The following is a 14,347-nucleotide window of genomic DNA, read 5'->3' on the forward strand; positions in this document are numbered from 1 at the left end:
TTCTTATGAACTCTAACCAAAAGCAGTCAAAGGTAATAAAAGTAATACATATTCTACACATATTTGCCTTGCCAAGTCACTGGGTCAGCCTTATTCCAATAGTCACTTACATAGACTATGTTCTGATACTCCATACATGATATTTGTTGTTGTTGTTGTTGTTGTTGTTGTTGTTGTTTGTTTCTGGTTAAGGACAGTATAAATATTTGTGCCCTGTTTCAGCTTACGATTGTGCTAATGGAATCTCAAGTTTGGCATTCATAACCTGAGGGATCATTTCCCTTGCCTCAAGACACACTATCCAGCCTATGTGGCAATTGTAGCCAATATAGAGAAATCCCAAATTTCTGTTCCTCCAGTGCTAGTCTCACTACATCACATTTTTCCATGTATGGTTTAGTTAAAATACTTAAGTTGAATTTATTTCACAAAATTCCCACAAAATATACAGCTTACAAAAATGAACACTTTAGCATACACTATTCAAATGAGACTGTTGAACTTAAATATAAAACAAATTAGAATAGTTTAATAAAAGATTATTTCTAGGTATTAGGGAGGTGTGTGTGTGTGTGTGTGTGTGTGTGTTGTTTACTGTTGTAGTTGTTGTTGATGATGATGGATGATGTTGCCGTTGTTTGTCCTTCATTCTCAAAGAGGACCATGACATCAGGAAGATGATGTCATGGCTCGAAAATGAATTGAATTTAAGTGAGGGAGGGCTGTGTAAAGTCACCAGCCTCACTTTCTTTTCCTGAGTCATCTGGGTGCAGTGTCAAGATATAGATCAAGATGACTGGAGATGGTACGAGTTGTCAGGATGACTGGAGATGGCCTCAGATTTCAGGGTGTGTGTGTGTGTAGCCATCAACTGAATGGCAGATGTGATTAATTCAGTTATCTTTATTACTGATATTTCTGGTCAAATCAACAGGCTACTTAGCTGCAGAAGTCATTACAATAGGTGAAATGAATGATTTAGAATACCAAGGATTAGTTATTTCACCTATTTAGACTAAGCCTAATTCTTCTTCTATGATTTTGAAAAGCTATGCATCTCAAGTACTTTGTAAGTTTATAAACAAGCTGTTTTTTCATCTTTAGCAAAAATAAAATTTACTGTATGTCCATACCAAAGTAAAAACAAAAAAAAAAAAATCCAAAACACGAAGATAGGAAAATTATCAAATACTGTGTCGAGTGCTCTGCAGTGTCCACTGTTGTTTCCCCAAACACAATCACATTCCCAACTTCCCTATTTTTGTTGATGGCACTTTCCAGATCAGTTAGGCTCAAAACCACATGATCATCTTTTACCCTTCTCTCTTCTTCATCCCCCACATCATATCAGTTGCCAAACAGTGTCCATTTGGCTTCCTCCACATGTTTAGCACCCATCACCTTCTCTTCACTCACATGGATATCTTTTTAGATAAGGCCTCACACTGTCAAAGATTTAAAGGTAGAAGAGAACTTAGAGATAATGAAGTCCAATCCCCTGATTTTATAGATGAAGAATCTATGGCCCAAAGAGGTTCAGTGATTTGCACAGGGACATACATCTAGTGTCTGAAGTGGAATTTGAACCAACATAGTCTGAAATCCATTTCTACTGCTCAACTCTAAAACAGGGCCTATTTTAAATTGCATAACATAAATATGCAGTGAATGTCAAGCCTGGTTCTATGACATTCTTCAGTTCTATTTCATCATTAAGTAAGAGAGAGAAGGTGGGAAAGATTCAGAGTAGGGGTCTGGCAACACTTAGGTATTGATAGGTTAAGGACAGGGTTCATAAAAAATTCATTCCAGGAGCCAAGATAGTGGAGTAAGCAGTAAATCACTGTAACTCTTCTATATTCACCTCCAAACAACCATAAAATAGAACTCCAAAACAAATACTGAAACAACAGAACCAGCAAAAAGATAGGGTAAAACAATCTTTTAGCCCAAGAAACTTGGAAGATTGGCAAGAAAGGTCTGTCTCACTCAAGTAAAAGGGGAGCACATTCCAGGACAGGAAGCCTCCCAGTTAGCTAGTAGCAAGTCTCACCTCAGCAAATCACTATGAGATCCTGAGCCCAATTGTGGTGGAGCAGGAAAATGCCAACACCAGGACCCTTTCATGTGCCTTAGCTTAGTCAGGGGGGACCAGCAGATTCCAGTTCCAAAAAACACCATGTACTTTAGTGTAGTCCCAGCCAAACAGATATCCTCCAGTGGCCAGACCTCCACATGCTTCAGTGTAGCCCTGGGGAAAGGCAGAAACACCCCACTGGAACTCAGAACATTCCAGACACCACCAGCAGGACCCCAGCTCAGTCTGAGAAAGCTGCCAGACCCCTACACTCTCCAGCAGTGCCATTCACCCACACCCCACCCCTTTAGCACAGCACCAGACATGAGAGTCCCCCAGGGCCTCAGGACAATATCAGTGCATCACCAGGTAAATAGCCAGGACCAGCAGTCCCTGGAACAAGAAGCCTGAGACAGCACCCCTTCCACCCCAGGTACAGAGCTCACATTTAGAAGAAAGTAAAATGAACAAAAAAAAATCAGCAAAAAACAACAAAAAAAGAATCTGACAAAGTTATTATGCTGAGATGGAAGAACAAGACATAAATTCAGAAAAGGACAACAATGTCAAACACCTATGAGCAAAACCCCAAAGAAAAATGGGAAGTGGTTTCAAGCCCAGAAAGAAATCATGGAAGAGCTCAAAAAGGAGCTTAAAATTCATATAAGGGAAGTAGAAGAAAAAAATGGGAAAAGAAATGAGAGGGATGCAAGAGAAGTATAGAAAAAAAAGAGTAAACAGCTTGGAAAACTGCTTAAGACAGAAATTGAACAAATGAAAAAGAAGATGCAAAAATCCATTGAGGAAAACAACTCTTAAAACGTACAACTGAGGGGCAGCTAGTTGGCGCAGTGGATACAGCACCTTCCCTGGAGTCAGGAAAGCCTGAGTTCAAATCTGGCCTTAGACCAAACACTTAACACTTACTAGCTGTGTGACCCTGGGCAAGTCACATAACCTCAATTGCCTAAAAAAAAAGTACAATTGGACAAATGGAAAAGAGAGTACAAAAGCTAATTGAGGAAATTAACTCATTAAAATTTAGAATTGGGCATCAGAAGCTAATGATTCTATGAGACATCAAGAATCAATCAAATAAATTCAAAAAAATGAAAAAAAATTGAAGAAAATGTAAAATACCTGAAGGGAAAAGAAAGACTGACTTGGAAAACAGATCTAGGAGAGGCAATATCAGAATCATTGGACTACCTGAAAGTCATAATCAAAAGGAGGACCTCAACAGCACCTTCCAGAAATTACCAAGGAAAACTGCTCTGATGTCCTAGAACCAGAGGACAAAATAGGCATTTAAAGAATCCACCAAGGGTGAAGCCAAGATAGTGGAGTAAAAGCAGTGGTGTGCTTGAGCTCTTCCCCAAACCCCTCCAAATACCTATAAAAATGGCTCTAAACAAATTCTAAAACAGCAGAACCCACAAAAAGGCAGAGTGAAACAAATTTCCAGCCCAAGACAACCTAGATGGTTGATCAGGAAAGGTATATCACACTGGTTGGGAAGAGGAGCACAGTTTGGTGTGGGCACAAAGGCCACAGTGAACATGGAGCAGGCCTCAGAGGACTGAATCACAGGCAGCTGGGGTGGTTTCCTGATTCTCAAACCATGAAGGACAAAGGCAACTCAGAAGGTAAGTGGGAAAAACTGTTTCTGTGGTTGTGAGAGAGGAGCACAGGGTCTCAGCTCCAGTTCCCAAACTTGTCCTTGGGGTGGCAGCTGCCTCCTGATCTTCTGGCTCACAGAGTGAGGGGGAATTGAGTGGCTGATCAGAGGGGGATTGCAGGGATCTCTCTACTGGTGCAGGATTCTCTTGCTTTGCCCATGCTTGGATGTGGTTCACAGTTCTTGGTGGTGGTCCTGGGGGATGAGGAGCACTGGCACAATGGAGCTTGTAGTGGCTGTGAAGAGAATACCCTCACAGTTCCAAGGGAGAAAAGAGTGCTTGTGGTCACTCATAGACCAGAGCACAGGACAGGAAAGGAGTAAACACCTCTCCCTTGATCATAGCACCTTGGAAGAACTGAAAATTTACAGGTCCCTAGAAGTATCTCTGAAAACAGCTGCACAAAACCCCTGAAGATTGGAACAGTACATTCTTCACACTGTAAACAGACTCCTACCTTAACAAAGAATTTATAACTCAAGTAATTGGCCGAGATCATGAGCAAGCAGTGCAAAAAGAGTCAGACTATATTATCTTACTTTGGTGACAAAGAAGATCAAAACACACAACCAGAAGAAGACAATGATGCTCCTACATCCAAAGCCTCCAAGAAAAATATGAATTGGTTCCAGGCCATGGAAGAGCTCAAAAAGGATTTTGAGAAGCAAGTAAGAGAAGTAGAGGAAAAACTGAGAGTGATGCTAAAGGAGACCCAAAAAAATACTGAAGAAAATAACACCTTAAAAAATAGCCTAACCCAAATGGCAAAAGAGGTCCAAAAAGCCAATGAGGAGAAGAATGCCCTAAAAAGCAAAATTGGCCAAATGGAAAAGGAAGTCCAAAAGCTTACTGAAGAAAATACTTCCTTAAAAATTAGAATGGAAAAATTGGAAGCTAGTGACAATTTGAGAAATAAAGGAAGGGTAACACTAATCCAAAAGAATGAAAAAATAGAAGAGAATGTGAAATATCTCATTGAAAAAACAACTGACCTGGAAAATAGATCCAGGAGAGAGAACTTAAAAATTATTGGACTATCTGAAAGCCATGATCAAAAAAAGAGCCTAGACATCATCTTTCAAGAAATTATCAAGGAAAACTGCCCTGATATTTTAGAACCAGAGGGCAAAATAGAAATTGAAAGAATCTACCCATCACCTCCTGAAAGAGATCCCTAAAGGAAGACTCCTAGGAATATTGTAGCCAAGTTCCAGAGTTCCAGGGGAAGCTAGGTGGCGCAGTGGATAGAGCACTGACCCTGAGGTTAGGAGGACCTGAATTCAAATCCAGACTCAGACCAAACACTTGACACTTACTAGCTGTGTGACCCTAGGCAAGTCACTTAACCCCAATTGCCTAAAAAAAAAAATTCCAGAGTTCCCAGGTCAAGGAGAAAATATTACAAGCAGCCGGAAAGAAACAATTCAAGTTGTGGAAACACAATCAGTATAACACAAGATTTAGCAGTTTCTACATTAAGGGACTGCAGGACATGGAATATAATATTCCTGGAAGGCAAAGGAGATAGGATTACAACCAAGAATCACCCACCCAGCAAAACTGAGTATAATCCTTCAGGGTAAAAAATGGTAATTCAATGAAATAGGGGACTTTCAAACATTCCTGAGGAAAAGACCAGAGCTGAATAGAAAATTTGACTTTCAGATAAAAGACTCAAGTGAATCTTGGAAGACGTAAACAGGAAAGAGAAATCATAAAAGACTTCTTAAGGTTAACTGTTTACATTCCTGCATGGAAAGACGATATTTGTAACTCATGAGTCCTTTGTCAGTATTAAGGTAGTGGGAGGGAAAAAATTATATGTATGTATAGATACATAGAGGGCACAGGGTGAGTTGAAGATGGAGGGGTGATATCTGGAAAATAAAATTCAGGGGTGAGAGAGGATTGTACTCGGAGAAGGAGAAAGGGAGAAGTAGAATGGGGTAAATTATCTCACATGAAACAGACAAGAAAAGGCTTTTACAGTGGAGGGGAAATGGGGAATGGTGAGAAGGAATGAGTGAATCTTATTCTCATAGGATTTGGCCTGAGGAGGGAATAACTTACACAATGGGGTATGGAAATCTGTTTTACCCTACAGGAAAATAAGGGGGGAAGGGGACAAAAGAGCAGGGGGTTGATAGAGGGGAGGGCAAATTGGGGAGGGGATAATCAAAAGCAAACACTTCTAAGGAGGGACAGGGTCAAAAGAGAGAACAGAATAAATGGGGGGATAGGATAGGATGAAGGGAAATATACTTAGGTTTTCACAACAGGACTACTATGGAAGTGTTTTACATGACTACACATCTATAACCTGTGTCGAGATGCTTGCCTTTTCAACGAGGGTGGATAGGGAGGGAGGAAGGGAGAAAATTTGTAACCCAAAGTTTTAAAAACATATGCTAAAAATAACTTGAAAAATAAAAGAAAAATCCACCAGTCATCTCAGCAAAGAAATCCCAAAAGTAAAATTGCAAGGAATATTATATCCAAATTTAAGAACTATCAGATCAAGGAAAAAAATACTACATGTGGCCATAAATAAACAATTTAAATATTGGGAAATCATAATCAGGATTACACAGGACTTAGTAGCTTCAACATTAAAGGAACATGATATTCCAGAAGGCAAAGGAGCTAGGACTACAACCAAGAATCATTTAATCAGCAAAATTAAGCATAATACATCAAGGGCAAAAATGGTCATTCAATGAAATGAAAGGATTTCAAGCTTTCGTAAGGAAAAGACCAGACCTAAACCAAAAATCAAGACCCAAGAGAAGCATAAACAGGTAAAAAGGGAAAAGAAAATATAAAAGCTAAATAACTAGAAGGAATATACATAGACAGAGGGTATGGGTATAAGGTGAATTTAAGGGAATGACAAAAGAATTAAAGGATGAGAAACAGGAGTACACTGAGTGAAGAATGAAGGGAGATATATAATGGGCTAATGTATTTCACATGAAGAGGCATGAAAGACCTATTACAGTGGAGGGGAAGATGGGAGAATGGCTATGAGCATCACTTGAACCTTACTGTCATCAATATTAGCTCAAAGAGGGAATAATACACACAGTCAGTTGAATATAGATATCTATCCTTCCTGAAAGGGAAGTAGGAAGGGAAAAGATCAAGTAAAGGAGGGGTGGGAACTGACAGAAGGGAGAGCAGATAAGGGGAGGTGGTAGAAACAAATCACAGGTTAGGATGGAAACTGTGAAAGGAGAGAGAGGACAAGCAGGAGGAAGAATAGAATAGAGGGAAATACATAGGTGGTAAACATAACTGTGAATGGGAAGAACTCTCCCATAATACAGAAGCAGATAGCAGAGTGGATAAAAAACCAGAATCCTACAACATGTTCTTTACAAGAAACATACTTGAAATAGAGAAACACACAAAGAGTAAAGGTAAGGGGTTGGAGCAGAATCTATTACGTTTCAGCTGAAGTTTAAAAAAAAACAACCAAATAAACAGAGATTATAATCCTGATCTCAGACAAAGTAAAATTTAAAAAGGCCCTATTTAAAAAAGATAAGAAAGGAAGCTCAATCTTGCTAAAAGTTACCTTAGACAATGAAGCAATATCAATATTAAACATATATTCACCAAGTGGTATAATATCTAGAATCTTAAAGGAGAAGTTAAGTGAGTTACAAGAAGAAATAACAGCAAAACTACTAGTGGGGGACTTTAACTGTCTTCTCTCAGAACTTGATAAACCCGATAAAAAAATAAACACGAAAGAAAAGGAGGTAAGGAGAATATTATAAAAGTCATATGTGAGAAATCTTTGGCACAGTTGAGACATAAAAGCAGGACACCATAAACAAATTAGAAAAGCAAAGAATTGTCTACCTATAAGATCTATGTGGAGAAGGAAGAATTCATGACCAAGCAAGAGATAGAGAGCATTACAAAATGTAAAATAGGCAATTTAGGTTATATTAAATTAAAAAGCCTTTGTCTAAGCAAAACCAATGCAACCAACATGCAGAAAACTGGGAAACAATGTTTATAGTAAATGTCTCTGATAAAGGTCTAATTTCTCAAATATATAGAGAACTGAGTAAAATTTACAAAAATGTGAGCCATTCCCAAATTAACAAATAGTCAAAGTATATGAGCAGTCAGCTTTCAGATGAAAAAAATATCAGAGCTATTTTAGGCATAAGAAGAAGTGCTCTGAATCACTTTTGATTAGAGAAATGCATATTAAAACAACTCTGAGGTTTTACTTCACACCTAACATATTGGCTAGTATGAAAAAAAGGCAAATGATAAATGTTAAAGAGGATGTGGGAAAACTGGGATACTGGTGTATGTTGGTAGAATTGTGAACTGAAACAACCATTCTTGAAAGCAATTTAGAACTATACCCCAAAGGCAACCAAACTGTGCATACCCTTTAATTCAACACCACCACTTCATCTGTACCCCAAAGAGATCATAAAAAAGGGAAAAGGATGTACATATGCAAAAATATTTATTGTGACCCTTTTAGTAATGGAAAAATATTGGAAACTGAGGGGATGCCTATCAACTGGGGAATGGCTGAACAAGTGGTGGCATATGAATGTAATGGATTACTATTGGGCAATAAGAAATGATGAACAGATAGATTTCAGAAAAAAACTGGAAAGACTTTTATAAACTGCTGCAAAATGAGAAGAACAGAAGCAGGAAAACATTTTACATAGTTTCACTGACATTGTGTGATGATCAACGAGTGACTCAGCTCTTCTCAACAACACAATGATCCAAGACAAGTACAAAGGACTCATGAGTGAAAATACTGTCCATATTCATATAAAGAAAAAACGGATTCTAAATGCAGATTGAATCATATTTTCTTCACTTTATTATTTCTTGTCTTTTTAAAAATTTTGATCTGTTTCTTTTTTCACAACTGTGACTAATATGGAAATATTTTTATGTGACATCACATGTATAAAGTATGTCAAACTGCCTACCATTTTCAGAAGAGGGGAAGGGAAGGGAGGAAGGAGGGAGAAAAATTTGGAACACAAAATTTTGTGAAAATGAATGCTGAAAATTTTCTCTACATGTAAACTGGGGGAAAATAGAATATTGTTAACAAAAAGCAGGGGTCAAGATCTGATGAAGTGCTGAAACATTGAGGGATTGGAGGTCCTGTTAAGAACAAAGAGTAGAGAGGTAGAGTCAAGGTGGCAGAGTATAGGAAGGGACTCATCTGAGCTCTCCCTCAAACCCCTCCAAATATCTTTAAATAATGACTAAACAAATTATAGGGTAGCAAAACCCACAAAAAGAGGGAGTGAAAGTACAGCTAAGACAATTTAGAAGGTCAAAAGAAAGGGTCTATTGCATCAGGGTGAGAGAAGAGCACAGTCCAGCACAGGCTGCACCACCACAGACCTGGCCCTAACAAACCAGGAGCAGGCCATGGCGTGGCTGAATCAGCAGAAGCAGTGGAAGTTTTCAGACATCCCAGCCCACATATACCAAAGACAACTTAGAAAGTTAGCAGGAAAGGTCTGTTGCACCTGGAAGAGAGTGGAGCACAGTCCAGAGAAGGCTGTGTCAGCACAGCCCCAACTCCAGCAAAGTTGGGGTAGGTGTTGGGAGCCATTGAATCAATAGTTGTAGCAGCTGCTTGAAGAGCTCTCAGACCACAGGCAGTAAGGGTGTCAAACAACTGGTGAGAAGGAGATTATGGGCATCACCTTGCTGAAAGTGGGGCAAGACTCTGTTGCTTTGCCCATAATTGGATTGGGGTTGCAGTCCTAGGTGGCAGTCACAGGGCAAAGAGGAGTACCAACATACCAGAGCTTGAAGTCACAGTGGAGGGGGGGGCCCTCCTTATAGCTCAGGCCAGAAAAGAGTGATTGTGGTCACTCACAGACCAGAGCACAGGCCAGGATACTAATAAGCACCTCTCCTTTGATTATTCCACCTTGGAAGAACTGAAAACTTACAGGTACCCAAAAGTATTTCTGAAAATACCTGCACAAAATCCTTGAACATTGGTACAGTGCACTGGAAGCAGAGAACTTCTTTAGAAAAAAGTTGAAAGTCAAATAATAGGCTGCAAAAATGAGCAAACAACAGAAAAAATAGTTCTGACCAGAGAAAGTTACTGTCGTAACAAGGAAGATCAAAATACACTCAGAAGAAGGCAAAAAAGTCAAAGCTCCTACATCCAAAGCCTCTAAGGAAAAACAAAACAAAACAAAACAAAAACAAAACATGAATTTGTCTTAGGCCAAAGAAGAGCACAAAAAGGATTTTGAAAATCAAGTAAGAGAGTTAGAGGAAAAACTGGGAAGAGAAATGAGTGATGCAAGAAAAGTGTTAGAAAAAAAAGGAATCAACAGCTTGGTAAAGGAGACACCCCAAAATACTGAAGATAATAATACCTTAAAAACAGACTAGGCCAAATGGTAAAAAAAAGGTACAAAAACTCACAGGAAAAAAAAAACTCCTTTAAAAAGCAGAATTGGACAAATGGAAAAGGAGGTACAAAGGCTTAGTGAAGAAAATAATTCTTTAAAAATTAGAATGGATCAAATGGAAGCTAATGACTTTATGAGAAATTAAAAAACAATAAAACAAAAAAATGAAAAAATAAAAGGGAATGTTAAATATACCATTGGAAAAATAACTAACTTGGATAATAGATCAAGGAGAGATAATTTTAAAATTATTGGACTACCTGAAAGCCATGATCAAAAAAAGAGCCTAGACATTATCTTTCGAGAAATTGTGTCCCCATTTGATAAACAGTCAGAGGATCTGAAGAGGCAGTTCTCAGATGAAGAAATAAAAGCCATCTGTAGTCATATGAAAAAATGCTCTAAATCACTACTGATTAGAGAGATGCAAATCAAAACAACTCTGAGGTACCACATCACACCTATCAGATTGGCCAACATGACAATAGAGGAAAATAATAAATGTTGGAGAAGGTGTGGGAAAATTGGAACATTATTGCACTGTTGGTGGAGTTGTGAAATGATCCAACCATTTTGGAGAGCTATTTGGAACTATGTCCAAGGGGCTGTCAAAATGTGCATACACTTTGACCCAGCAATAGCACTTCTAAGGCTATATCTCAGAGAGATCATACAAATGGGAAAAGGACTGACATGCACAAAAATATGTATAGCAGCTCTTTTTGTGGTGGCAAAGAATTGGAAATTGAGAGGATGCCCATCAATTGGGGAATGGCTGAACAAGTTGTGCTATATGATTGTAATGGAATACAATTGTGCTACAAGAAATGATGAATAGACTGAATTCAATAAAACCTGGAAAGACTTGTATGGTCTGATGCTGAGTGAAGTGAGCAGAACCAGGAGAACATTGTACACAGTAACAGCCACGTGGTGTGATGACTAATATTGATAAACTTACCCTTCCAGCGATACAAAGATCTAAGACATATCTAAAGGCCTTGTCATGAAAAATGTTATCCACATCCAAAGAAAGAAATATGGAGTTTGAATGCAGATTGAATCATACTATTTGCTGTTTTTTTCCTTCTGTTGAGTTTTGTTTCCTCTTTCTGGTGGTTCCTCCATTTGGTTCTAATTCTTACTTGTAACATCACTAATGTGAAAATATGTTTAACAGGAATATATATGTATAACTTATATCAGATTGTGCACCATCTTAGGGAGGGTGGGGGGAGGGAGGGGGAGAAAAATTTTAAACTCAAAAGCATATGGAAGTGATTGTTGATAAATCTAAATAAATGAATAAATAAATAAAAAAGAAAAGAAAAAGAAATTATCAAAGAAGAATGCCCTGATATTCTAGAACCAGAGGGTAAAATAGAAATTGAAAGAATCTACTGACCACCTTCTGAAAGAGAACCCAAAATGAAAACTCCAAGGAATATTACAGGCAAATTCCAGAGCTCACAGGTCAAGGAGAAAAATATTGCATACATCCAGAAAGTAACAATTCAAATATCAAGGAGCCACAGATACCACAAGATTAGGAGCTTCCTCATTAAAGAACCAGAGGGCTTAGAATATGATATTCCAGAGCAGTGCTTCTTAAACTGTTTGTTGCAACTGTTCATTATGTGGTTGCATAAATGAATATGGGAATCATGAAAAAATTGGCAACAGTAAAAGATTTCTCAATGTGCTATGACCAAAAATTAATTTAAAATCAAATCTGTGATGAATCTGAGAAGCAGTTGCCCACGTTTCATTGTGCAACTTCACTGTAGCATTGGTTCTGAACACACATGTGCACTTTGTCCTGCGCAAGCCATGATGCCACACAACACCAACAAATGCTGCCAGAAACACCTGGGCTCAGATTTGAGATTATTGTATGTCATGAATTGTAACATTTTTTACTGTACATACAAAATCATTAAATGAATTCTGTCTTGGGAGTAGGAAAGAATTTTCAATAATTTCTGAAATAGCCCTAAATATACTTCTGCCATTCTGTACTATATATCTATGCAAAGCAGCATTCTCAGCATTGACAATTATAAAATCAAAATATCAATCAACTCTGAAAAATATTGAAAATGGTCTGCATCCTGAAGAATCAAATATTCTGCCAAGATTTAATTCTTTATGTAAAGTTAAACAAGTATATCCTGTACACTGTTGGTGAAGCTGTGAACTGATTCAACTGTTCTGTAGACCAGTTTGGAACTATGTCCAAAATGCTATAAAATCATGCATGCTCTTTCACCTAGCAACACTACTACTAGGTCTGTATCTCAAAAGACATTAAAAAAGTAGAAGGACCTACATGTACAAAAATATTTATAGCAGCTCTTTTCTGGTGGCAAAGATTTGGACATTGAGGGGATGCACAGCAATTAGGGAGTGACTGAACCAATTGTAGTAGGCGATTGTGATGGAATACTGTTTTGCTGTAAGAAATGATGAGGATACTCTCAGAAAAACCTGGAAACACATGAACTGAGGCAAAGAGAAATGCACTGAGTACAAAGTATCAACAATATTGTGCAATGATCAGCTGTGAATAACTTAGTTATTCTCAGCAATAAACCGATCCAAGACAACTCCAAAGGACTTATGAGGAAAATTCTTTCCATCCCCAGAGAGAGAACTGATGGTGTCTTCATACAGATAGAAGCATACTTATTTTTTTTTTACTTTCTTTATTTTTCTCGAATTTTTTTTTTAATTTTTGGTCTATGTTTTCTTTCACAACATGACTATTATGCAAATGTTTTGCATGACTACACATGTATAACCTATATAGAATGGTTTGCCTTCTCAATAAGGGGGTGGGGAGTCAGGATGGGAGATAATTTGGAAGTCAAAGTTTTAAGAACGAATGTTAAAAATTGTTCTTGCATGTAACTGGGAGAAAACAAAATGCTAAATTTAAAAAAGCATCAATAATAAGTTTAGGATAAGTAAGACATGAAGAGACAGTGAAATGTGGGATTATGATTACATGAAATAATTTCAGAGTCTGAGCATGAAAATAGAACACTTGTGAATGATACAGATCAAGATGTTATGGCTATGTGTGGCTGAGGTCAAATATGCACAAGAGCTGAGGAGATTGTTGATGTCTTCTAGCAGAAGGGCAACAGTTAAGTGTGAAGAAGTCTGTTAGCCAGGTAATGGCACTCCTTGAGAGTGGAGGGATAATGAACTGGGCCTGGTAGATAAAACCCACAATGAACTGGATGAGGTGTTAAATTTGGAGAATATCAACTGAGAAAGAGAAGGGGTTGTTGAGTCATTTTAGCAATGGGAGAGTCTTTAAGTAGCTGTGGAAAGTAAGGAGTATTCCATCTCCCACACCTGGAGAAGATTATTAGGAGAGGGGCACAGAGAAGACTATGAGAGAAAATATAGCCATTGCTAGAGAGGGAGGCCAGGGATATAGTGTCGTATGGCATAAACCATGTCTGAGTATAAGAAGATGAATGAAGCATGAGTAGAAGTCCCAGAATGAAGGGAAATGTTATTTCATTGACTCATTTCCTATCTTTAATGGTGTTCTTATTCCTTCATGGATCAGCTCTCAGGTATCACTACCTCTAGGATACCTTATCTCCCCATCTGAAAATGATCTCTTCTTGTTTAAAACTTCCTGGCCAAATTTTCTACATCATTCTTCTGTCCTCAATACAACATTCTACAATAAATTATACTGTTATACTTTGTGTGTGTGCCTTATTCCCCAGCATAATATAATTCCTTGATAGTAAGAATGCTATTAATATACATGCATATATAATATGCCTGTATACATGCACATATGTATAAATATGTGCATTTGTATGTACGAAAATATTCATGTCTACAGTACCTATATTATGCTTCTAACATATTAAAGACAAAAGTTTTGCTAAAGTTTGTTTAATTAGTTGAATAGTTAGAAAACGTTTGTTACTAACCTGAATGAATCAATATTTTGTTGTTGAATGCCTACTGTGTGGCACAGTGGATAGAGTACTGAACTTGAAGTGAAGTAGACCTGAGTTCAAATCTTGACTCAGATGATTACTAGCTATATGATCCTGGTTAAATCACTTAACCTCTGTATGTTTGTAAAATAAGGATAACAATACTTTCCTTCC

The 14,347-nt window shown here is 37.9% G+C and overlaps 1 protein-coding gene across 1 annotated transcript in view; it reads right to left on the bottom strand.

The window, feature by feature from the left end:
• NETO1 (neuropilin and tolloid like 1) overlaps positions 1–14,347 on the bottom strand; it is a 199,561-nt gene that overhangs the window by 75,581 nt on the left and 109,633 nt on the right.

This window comes from Phascolarctos cinereus, unplaced genomic scaffold, assembly GCF_003287225.1.
Source record: "Phascolarctos cinereus isolate Bilbo 61053 unplaced genomic scaffold, phaCin_HiC Scaffold_4;HRSCAF=312, whole genome shotgun sequence".
Taxonomy (NCBI): Eukaryota; Metazoa; Chordata; class Mammalia; order Diprotodontia; family Phascolarctidae; genus Phascolarctos; species Phascolarctos cinereus.